Consider the following 11,330-nt stretch of genomic DNA (forward strand, 5'->3'; position numbering starts at 1 on the left):
TAACGTAACCTACTCTCCAATAGCTCTGATTCTGTGTACGTTCGTTGAGCCTCCCCTTCTAACAGTTTAACACAAACTTAGATATTCGCACTCTACTAAATAAATTTTTATCTATGGCAAAGATAGCCACTTAAAATACCTAAAACACCCATTGTTAAGACTCGTCTTAGGGTGGGAAATTTAAAAAATAATACAGTAAACAACCGCAACGAAATTCCTGTACTTTAATTTCCATTATTTTGAGGACCGAAGGGGAGCGGCTTAGCGCCTATAAAATTGATCATCATGTGTTAGTTGTCTATAACTGACTATATGGCTACCTGTTGCATAGTCATAATTTAGTCTTTTTTTAAAAATCAAATCAAATTGCCTTATTAAACTATTCTCAGTGGTAAAGAACTAATTTGCCGGTCTTTATATTTGGTGCGGCGGCGACAGTTCTTAGTACTTAAGCCATGTAAAACTTTGAACATGAAAGTGTTGCCCAGCAGCACGTTGTCTGAACTTGTCTAGGAAAAGAAGGCTCCTTGTCGATGAGCTAAAAATGGTGGCCAGCTGAACGTTAAGGTTTGCAACTGCTTCTATCACACTGAACATCACAACTTTGGGAATGGCGGCAGGGTCCTATTAGGTCATTATAACTGATCAACTGTTTTGGGGTGAGGTGGTCCGCTAGATATATGAGCAGAATAAAGATTTCATATTCGCAGTCCACAAACTTATACATTGAATTAAACCCCATATTGTCATAATTGATGTATACAGCCGTTTGGTGGGGGTGTTGGACAATAGTGCGCCTCACTTCATCTGTCACTTGAGCACAAATTTGAATAAGGTTCTCCACTTAAAAATATCTATCACTTGATCCCGCATTGTTTTAATAGGTCAAATGAACTCTTGGAAGCGGCTTTAGGAAGTAAAGCACCACCTAGATTCTTGGACACAAAGTTTAATGTCATATTCGTAATCTGCTATCAAATACATTTCAATTGAGGCTCATCTAGTTATGATCGAATTATATTCCCATTTGGGGGTGGGGCGATCCCCAATTACATGGATCTCATTTTTTATGTTATATTCGTAGTCTAGTCCCGAATACATTTCATTTGAGTCCCATATTGATATTTACGTCCAATATCTTTGTTTGGGGGAGTTTTTTGGATAATTTGATACCCATATTGATTTTAAGATGTGTTATTGGGGTATGGGGGATATCTGACCCATTGACATACAGATTAGGCGTGAGGCAGCAACTGCTGCTATGAGACTTAAGGCGATGGGAGAATAGATTGAGGATGGGAGCAGCTCATACCATCGCAGTATAATCGAGGCGACGATAGGAAACCTGCAAGGAAGGGAAGAAGTTTCCGTTCGGATACCTGAGGTGAACCTTGAAGTCAAGTGCGAGGCACTGCTGTCATCGGCACAGTAATGGATTGACGGAACCCTAGTATTGCCATCTGGAAGATCATGTTACACGAATGGATCAATGCTAGAGGACAGAGTAGTCCTGGGGGTTTACATTGAGAACCCAGGGACTGAGATCTGTTTTATACTGCCTGACCACAAAACGGTCCTGCAGGCGGAGATCCGGGCGATCATGAAATGCGTGAAGTGGTGTGGTGCTAACGCGAGGACGTCGAGTGTGAACATCTTAACCGACAGTAAAATTGCCATAAGGGCAATAACAAGCAGGACGCTAAGGTCACGAACAGACTTGCAGTGTAAGAAGGTGATTAACGCCTTCTCTGAGGAGGCAAAATCCGCATCGTTTGGATGCCGGGCCATAACGGAGTAAGGGGAAATGAAAGGGCAGACGATTTGGCGGTGAAGACCAGAGGACTGCCGTCAATAAACTTGATTAACCCAAAGCTTTTCGGGTCGACGCAGTCCGAGTTAAGGGAGTGGGCGACGAACATTGTGGACCAGCAAAACGGTCGGTAGGACGGCGAAAATCCTATGGGATTCAGGTCCAGATCCAGATAAGAAGACGAGGCTATTTCTGAAAGGAAGCAAGATGGAGGTCAGTATAACTATTGGTATCATAACGGGACACATAGGACTACGAGCTCACTTTTTGTTTTTGTTTAAAAAAAAAACATCCACTGCTGCGGTTTAAAGCAATGTTTGTTTACATTACAATCTCCAAATCATATAGCTTTGCAAGAAAAATCATATTTTCATCTTTCGAACGGGAGCTCGAAAAATTGCTTTTCCCTGCTATCACAAAACAGCTAATTTTGACAGCGGGAAAGTGAAAAGTTTTCGTAAAGTGAAAGTAAGGTAACACACACCCGAATATAATTGGGAATTTTTTGGGGAAATTATTGGGTTGCCTAAAAAGTAATTGCGGATTTTTTAAAAGAAAGTAAATGCATTTTTAATAAAACTTAGAATGAACTTTAATCAAATATATAATTGCCATTTTGTTCGATAACCTTTTGCCATCTTCCTGGCAAATTTAGTATTCCACGCTTATAGAACTTCTGGCCTTTATCTGCAAAAAACTGAACCAAGTGCGATTTTATAGCCTCATCATTGCCGAAAGTTTTACCATTTAAGGAGTTCTGCAAAGATCGAAATAAATGGTAGTCTGATGGTGCAAGGTCAGGGCTATATGGTGGATGCATCAAAAGTTCTCAGCCAAGCTCACTCAGTTTTTGGCGAGTGACCAAAGATGTGTGCGGTCTAGCGTTGTCCTGGTGGAATATGATACCTTTACGATTGACCAATTCTGGTCGCTTCTCCTTGATGGCTGTATTCAATTTGTCCAATTGTTGACAGTAAACATCCGAATTAATCGTTTGGTTCCTTGGAAGCAGCTCAAAATATACCACACCCTTCCAATCCCACCAAACAGACAGCATAACCTTCTTTTGGTGGATATCAGCCTTTGAAGTGGTTTGAGCTGGTTCACCATGCTTGGACCATGATCGTTTTCGACTAACGTTGTTGTAAACAATCCATTTTTCATCTCCAGTTATGATTCGTTTTAAAAACGGATCGAATTCATTGCGTTTAAGGTGCATATCACAAGCGTTGGTTCGGTTTGTTAAATGAATTTCTTTCAATACATGTGGTACCCATATTAAAATTGACGCCAAACAAATGTAAACAAAATTTCGCGCACTTTTTTTCTAAAGCAAGCTAAAAGTAACAGCTGATAACTGACAGAAAAGAATGCAATTACAGAGACACAAGCCGTTGAAAAAATTTGTCAACGCCGACTATATTGCCGACAATTACTTATGGGCAACCCAATAGTATGGAATTTTTGGGATCTGTCTCAAACAAATCTGAAAGCCCTTGTCAAGGGCTGCCGCCTCAATGTGGTACACACTGCTACAACAACAACCATTTACGGCTCAAAATGATCTCAGAGAGGGAGAGTGAGAGTGCGAGTATAAAAGACTAAAAACACAGAAGAAAAGTGAAGAAGAGTCGATGCGAATAACTGTAACGTGTGGCTTCAACAACAACACTTACTGGACAGCTCGTCGGCCCGGAACCCAGCAAAGCCTGACAGCCTTCCCCATGGTTTGGAGAAGCTCCTTGCATCTTCACACCAGTCTTGACGACACAAGTCTGGGACCAGAGCCTTCATCATCGCCTGACTGTCCGTGGCCGAATTAACGCATACGAAATCGTCCCCAGCACCTTCAAGACAACGAAGACCTACGCCCCGATTCCCAGACTCTTGATCCGGTGCCTCTTTCTCATTTAAACCCACCCGTGTATGTATACTGAAGGCAGGATACCCGCAGCCCAAACTTCTCCATTCGGGCAAAAAGAAGCAAATAATCCGTCATTGCCTAGCCTCACTATGCAATTTAAACACATATATTGTTTTGCAACTACAATTTTTTGTTTTTTATTTTTTTATTTTGTTATTTTGTTATTTTCGAATATTGAGTTATTTTATAGTTTAACAAAAAATGTTTCTCTTATATAGACGATTTTCAATCATTTTGCTAAAAATGTGGTATTTGTGTTTTAAATATTAGTATGGATTTTATATATTATGGGGGAGGGGGTTGTTGTGCCAATAAACAAAATGTAGGCATTTCAATATAAATAATAGGAATTTATAGATGATTACAAAAAATAAAAAATTACCAAATTCATTGAAATTGTGGATGTTGGGTTAACTGAAATTTTGATGTTTTTTCTTTAAATATAAAATATTTGGAGTTAAGAAAAAAAAAATGGAAAACCTATTTTACTTTAATGCTGTAATTTTTTTTTAAAGGATTTGTTGTTTTTATGGTATTTTTATTATAAGTGTTAGTTTAATTCTTTTAGCTAATCTAAAGCTTAAGGAAATGCTTTAAAAAGGCTTTTCTTTATTTAAGACTCATTTCAAAATTTGTTCCTTTCAAATACTTACACAATTTTGCTAATAATGTCTTCAAAGAGGGTACATATTAATGAGCGTGATGGGGGGAGGGGGCTGGATTGAGAAAAATTTCAACATCATTTTTTAATTTTCTTCTCTATGTTTTAAAAAACTCGTTTCGTTTTGTTTTTGTTTTTTTTTTTTATGGAATTTATTTGGGTTTAAGGAGATTTGTTGAGTGATCTTAATTTTTTTATCTAATTTTGTTTGTTTTTATTTTTTTATATTATTTATATTTACTCTTATTTTATTATTTATTTTTTGTTGAATAACATAATAATTTTTTTTCTTTCAGTTTTTTCGTTTGTACATTTAAATGGGCGATGATATCGATGAGATAATGAAAAATAAATCTGAAATATGTGTAGTCTTTATAGTATTGTATGAAGTGTAAATTAATTATAAATTAAATTTATATAGAGAAGTTTTATAAATTATGTTATAAAAAAATAATAATAATAAAATTTCTATGATATAGAAAAAACATCATTAGAAAAAATTGCCACAAACTTAGATGATTCATCTCTAGATATCTGTCTTAAATATTATTAAATTTGCATATATATATATATTTATATATATGCGCGTGTAACGTTTAGATGTTGTGTGATTTTTAAAGTTTTACTCAAACTTTTAAGCCTTAACATCTATTGAAAAATAAAACAAAAATTATATATACAAAATAGTGATAGATTTAAAAAAAAATTTATCTTAATCGCAGATCAGGCAACTGAAGGAGAATGTTTTTATATAGACCAAAAGTTGTAGTGTTTTGAAGAAAAGTGCTGAAATTCTATACAACAGCAGTCAAACCTGAGGCCGAATTGCCCCATACGTAGAAATGGGTTTCTACCGGGTGAATATCCAACGATTGGGCATTTATTGGGCAAATACCCAATAAATACCTTTTTTTGTGTATTTATTTGGGTATTTTTAATTTTGCTGTTTTTAATTTTTGATGTTTTCGTATTCTTTGTGTATAAACCTGACCTCCTGTGTCCTCATAAGGTCGGATCTTAGTTTCATATAGTCGCTATATACACCGATCTCCAGACTTAAAGTCTTGAGGCAATAAATTGGTAATTTTTCATCCGATTTTTGGATGAAATTTGGCACAGTGAGTTCTGGTAGGCCCCTATTCATTTCTATGAAGTGAGGTTCAGATCGGACTATATTTGGATATAGCTGCCCTAGAACCGACCACCCGATCCCCCACTATAGGGTATTGAGGCTATAAAAATTCAATTTATAACCCGAATTCGATGAAATTTGGCACATATCTACCACACTGTGCCAAATTTCATCGAATTCGGGTAATAAATTGATCTTTTATAGCCTCAATACCCTATATCGGGAGATCGGGTGGTCGGTCTATAGGGAAGCTATATTCAAATATAGAACCACACTTCACAGATAAGATTACGGGTCTACCAGAACTCACAGTGCCAAATTTAATCGAAATCGGATGAAAAATTTCCAATTTTTTGCCTCAAGACTTTAAGTCTAGAGATCGGTCTATATAGCGGCTAAAATCCGATTTTATGAGATCAGAAGATCAGATTTATATACAAAGAACACGAAACAATGAACAATTTTTTGAAAAATGTTTTTATATCCAAGATATCTCAAAAAATTATAAATACCCAGCTTTTGGATATAAATGGGTAAATACCCGGATATTTACCCAATTTACCGGGTAAATACCTTTGGTTATTTACCCATCGCCCATCTCTACCCATACGTGATAGAGTGTGCTTTCGTATCGAATGAAATAACCTAACCGAACCTTCTTCGTTCGAAATGGCGGAGGAATTTCCTCACAAATACCAGGGTTATATATATAAACAGCTGTACTTGCTGCTTGCTTCTACAACAATATCACTCCCTGATGATCGACTTAAACATTAGCATTCTTTCCATAAAGAGACAGGAGGGAGACTTCTCTTATGTATTATAAGGGTTGTTTGATTAAAGTTTTTGCTTTTAGCCGAGTCCTATCGAGAGATATGAATAAAGCGCCAACAAATTTCGGCGCTGTCTGCAGGTATTCCTTAACTAGTGATGGCAACGGAAACTTTTTTCTAGTGTTCTTGCCGGTATTCTACTTCGGATGTTCATAGACCGATAGGCAATCCAGTTCGACATAGTAGCCTCCAACCTAACCTTTCACAATTTACAAAAAAAGACGGTCAAACAAAATGAGGCAAAAGTATTGATTCGCTTGTAGCTTTTTGGACAACTGTATAGGTCCAATAATGAAATATAAGACAACTTAGGAGCAAGTTATGGTAGATTATGTGGGCTGGAATATGCTTCTGAAATTGGTATTCTAACAAGATAATGACCGGAAACATACCAGTAAATTGGCAAGGGCTGGTTTCCAAGTCAATGGGGTTCTTGTTAAGCTGTGACCAGCTCAGTCTCCTGTCATCAATCGCATTGAACATTTATGGAGAGCCATTAAAACTTCGGTACAGAGAACCGAATGCCAGATGCGGTAGAGCTATGGAATGCCGTGAGACCAGGATCACCCTGTAAAGATGTGATGTGAAGATTTTTTGTTTTAAACAGGTCGAACGCGGCAAAGTTAGGCCCTTACCGACCGATTTTTGGATACCCACAACCCAACCAATGTATTTTTAGTCCTCAGCTTGATCTTTAAATTATCATTTAAATCGGCAAAACAAACATTTTATGAGCTCTCAAAGCATTGTCGAATTTTATCTGTATATATATATATATATATATATATATATATATATATATATATATATATATATATATATATATATAGATCTACAGCTGTGTTCAAAATAATAGGTGCGTTACCACTTCATGTTTTCACAAGTCAAATTTGTTGGTATATAAACATCCAATTTAAGTGATATATAATTAAGGGTATTCGGAAAACAATTTTAGTAAAAAATAAAATTACAAATAAAAGCTTATAATAAATATTATATTTTTAGTGGCATTGATTATTTTGTCGTTTGGTCTTTAAATCGCCTTGTTCAAAAAAATAGGAGTACGAATGATTTGTTATAAAATTAAATACAAAAGTAAAAACTGAATATAGAAAATGGCTAAAAATCTGTTGCAATGGTTTTGAATAAATTTTAAACCATAATTTCCGTAAATAGTGGGACGTAGTAAGCACTTTTCCAAAGAAAGGCGAGAATTAGCCGAAAACTACGAAAAGTAAACGAAATTAGCGTCAAACATGGTGGAGCAAAAGTATTGATTGGTGAGAGCTTTCTGGACAACGGTATAGATCCAATAATGAAATATAAGACATTATGCATATGTTACAACTTTGGAGCAAGTAATGTTAGATTATGCAGGCTGGAATATGCTTCTGAAATGGGCGCCAAACATACCAGTAAATTGGCAAGGGGTGCTTTCAGGTCAATGGGGTTCCGATTAAGCTGTGACCTGCTCAGTCTCCTGTCGTCAATCCCATTGAGCATTTATGGAGAGACATTGAAATTATGTTTCAGAGAACGGAATGCCGGATCACCTTGTAAAGAGATGCCATTATCATACTGGGACACCATGCATCACAGATATGCCGAAGACATCAAAAAACAGCTTACTACTCTAGGCACAGAAATAATTTTTAAAATTTTTAGAAGTTATTTTCAACTTTTGTTCCATTTTCTTTGAAAGTACTGGGTTGGTTATGTATCAATACTATTATTTTGAACAGTTAATTTTGGGGGAAAATTATTCAATGAAATTGAATATTGTAGCTTTAATTATATATTTTATTGTTTTAAAACTTAGAGAAACGATTCATAATTCCTTTTACGTAAGAAACTTCATACAAAAAATATTAAAAAAAAAATAATATTTTGTTTTTGTTTTTCAGAGGAGCAAACTGCTATTATTTTGAACACAACTGTATGTATCTACCTACCCATCCCATAAGTGTAAATTCCAAGTTTTAATTCTTGGCCAAAGATTGTGTTGGAAAAGTAGCTTCGAGAAGAGAGTGTAGAAGGGACTAAATCTTCTATACTCCTGTAGTACATCTATATGTAGAAGTTGAGGACTTAGGTCAGGAACAATATATGTGAACAAGATTTAACAATAAATTGATTTTTTCCCTAAAATCGTTTACCTAAAATCGATTTATAAAAAAATTTTATAAATCGATTACTATAGGAAGCTCAAAAAATCGAAAATCTGTATTTCAAAACCGAATTTAGTCTCTTCTAGATGGTTGGTGAGGACCACAGGAACATCAGTCTCTTATTCTTGGGAGACTTAGGTCAGGAACATTATGCGAGACGCATACAAGAGTGATCAATAAATTTACCGGGCTCTGGACAGAGACAGTCTCATCTAGGTAGTTAGAATGGACCGCAGGTCAATCAGTCTCTTGTGAGTGAGAGGCCGGGAGGCACCGGCTCTTGTTTAAATACTAAGTGCTTATATGCTCATGCTGAGTGCTAAAGACATGCTATTGGCGTCTTAAAATAACCAATGAACATCACGTTTCCGCTGCCCGCAAAGGATAACTATGAGCATCACACAGGCTGGAACATTGAGCTCCAATCTGTGTGGTGTTCTTCGTTATCGCGAGAAGCTTAGCTGGGAGCTACCGGTCGCGTCCACAGATTGCGGATAGTGGAATGCTCCATACGGAGTAGCTGCAACTGCAGTCGTGTACAATTAGCAGTATCGAGTGGACAGTTTCAGTGAGAGGGCGAATGGCACCGACTTTTATATACTAAGTGCCTATAATGCTCGATAGGACAAGGCGAGTTATTGGCTCCTTTAAATTACCAATGGCCGTCATGTTCCCGCTGCGATCGGTCGTAAGAGATCGTAAGAGCTTAACGATGAACCACCTCCTCATGCAAATGTGGCTGACACAACAACAACGTGCCCGCTGCGATCGGTCCTATGGACCGGAACAAGCCTGCTCACCTATAGGAGCTGTACGAGGATCGCTACCTCCACAAGTAAATTTCAGTACAACAACAACAATTAATTGACACGTCCTGACCCTTCACTGGTATGCAGCACGCTTACACCAAAAACTGGCTTTTAATAATTTAAAGGTGGAATCCATGCAGGGCGCTATGGTGGACATGAGAATCCCCCTTTTGGGTTGATACGATGCTGAAAGGCTGGGTTCGATTTGGAAGATTGGGACTAGAGGAACTCTGCTAGGAGGGGTTTTATCCCCAGAAATACTGAGCTGATGCTTTTCCCCAGAAGTAGAATTGCAGCTTTCTCTAGAGCCCAAGTGCTTGGGCGTTATTTTTCTACCAATAACTAGGTTGGAGAAGAAACGTTAAGGAATGGGTCAAACGGGGACTAAATGCGCTCTACTCTTGTCAAAATTCGAGAGGAAGTAGTTGGGGTCTTAGGGCAGAGACAGTACACTAGATATTTAGAGCGGTTCGACCAATTCTCACCTATGGAATTCTGGTTTGGCATTTGGGCTCTGCAGAGAGCTCCAAGAGAGGCGATGAATGCCATACTCAATGTTGTCAAAATAGCGGAAATTTTTTTTGTGATCGGGGAAAAAATTTTCTCTTTGGGGGTACAGGAATTTTGATGAGTGAAAAAGTAAAAATTGGAGAATTTCTAGGGGAAATTTTATGAGTATAGTTTTAAAATAGATTTTCTTGAGCAAACGCATAGTCCTTAGTTTAGTTTAATGTCGGCGGCTTCTCTTGGAAAAGGTGTGATTTAATAGAACCCATATTCACCTGCACTGGGGTGTACTGCAGTAAGGAATCTCCCCAATTTATGGTTGGTACTATATTCGCTTTACACGACGAAAATCAATATTTTTCGAGATCACATTTTTTAGATAATAGATTTTGAAGCAAAGGAATTGCTGATGTCATTCAGTAAGGCATTACTCATGTTATCATTGGGATTTTTGTAGTATTTCAAAAAAGTAATCTGGAAAAACATGTTTTTCAACTGTAAAATACCAACATAGTGCCAGCCTTTATTGGAGATGAGAAATTTTACTTTTTTTACTTTTATTGGATACCGACGACAATGGGATGGTGTGGGTATAATACAGTAAATATATTCTTGATTGTCTCGAAATTTTGTGTCGATTTAGCCATGACCACCCGTCCGTTCGTCTGTTCGTCCCTTCATCCGACCGTCTGTCGAAATCAAGACAGCGGTCAAACGCGTAAAGCTAGCTGTATATTGTTTTTTTTTTTTTGATGTAGGTAGTTGGGGGTTGCAAATGTGCCATATCGGTTCGGATTTGTATATAGCTTCTTTATAAAGTGGTCTTTAGGCTTGACTTCTTGAACCCCTACAAGTCGCAGTTGTTGCTGCTGTTGTAGCAGTGTGTCGTACACTGAGGCGGCAGCCCTTGCCGATGAAGGACTTCATCGGGTCAATCCGGTACGTTCAATCGGCTGCCTTGGGAGTTGTTATCCGATTGGGCTGAAATTTTGCACGAAGTGTTCTGTTACGACTGGAGGCCACCGTAGCGCAGAGGTTAGCATGTCCGCTTATGACGCTGAACGCCTGGGTTCGAATCCTGGCGAGACCATCAGAAAAAATTTTTCAGCGGTGGTTTTCCCCTCCTAATGCTGGCAACATTTGTGAGGTACTTTGCCATGCAATACTTCTCTCCAAAGAGGTGTCGGACTGCGGCATGCCGTTCGGACTCGGTTATAAAAGGGAGGTCCCTTATCATTGAGCTTAAACTTGAATCGGACTGCACTCATTGATATGTGAGAAGTTTGCCCCTGTACCTTAGTGGAATGTTCATGGGCAAAATTTGCAACAACCCAACTTCTGTGTCACGTGGCTACGATCGCCTCGGGAACGTCATGGTTATGTAAAGGCGCACATAACACGCCTCGTTATATCGAGTATCATAGACACCCAGTATTTAGACAAGAGCCCGTCTTCTAGCTGACGCTAATTGTCCGCGATTGCAATT

Source organism: Stomoxys calcitrans, chromosome 1 (assembly GCF_963082655.1).
Source record: "Stomoxys calcitrans chromosome 1, idStoCalc2.1, whole genome shotgun sequence".
Taxonomy (NCBI): Eukaryota; Metazoa; Arthropoda; class Insecta; order Diptera; family Muscidae; genus Stomoxys; species Stomoxys calcitrans.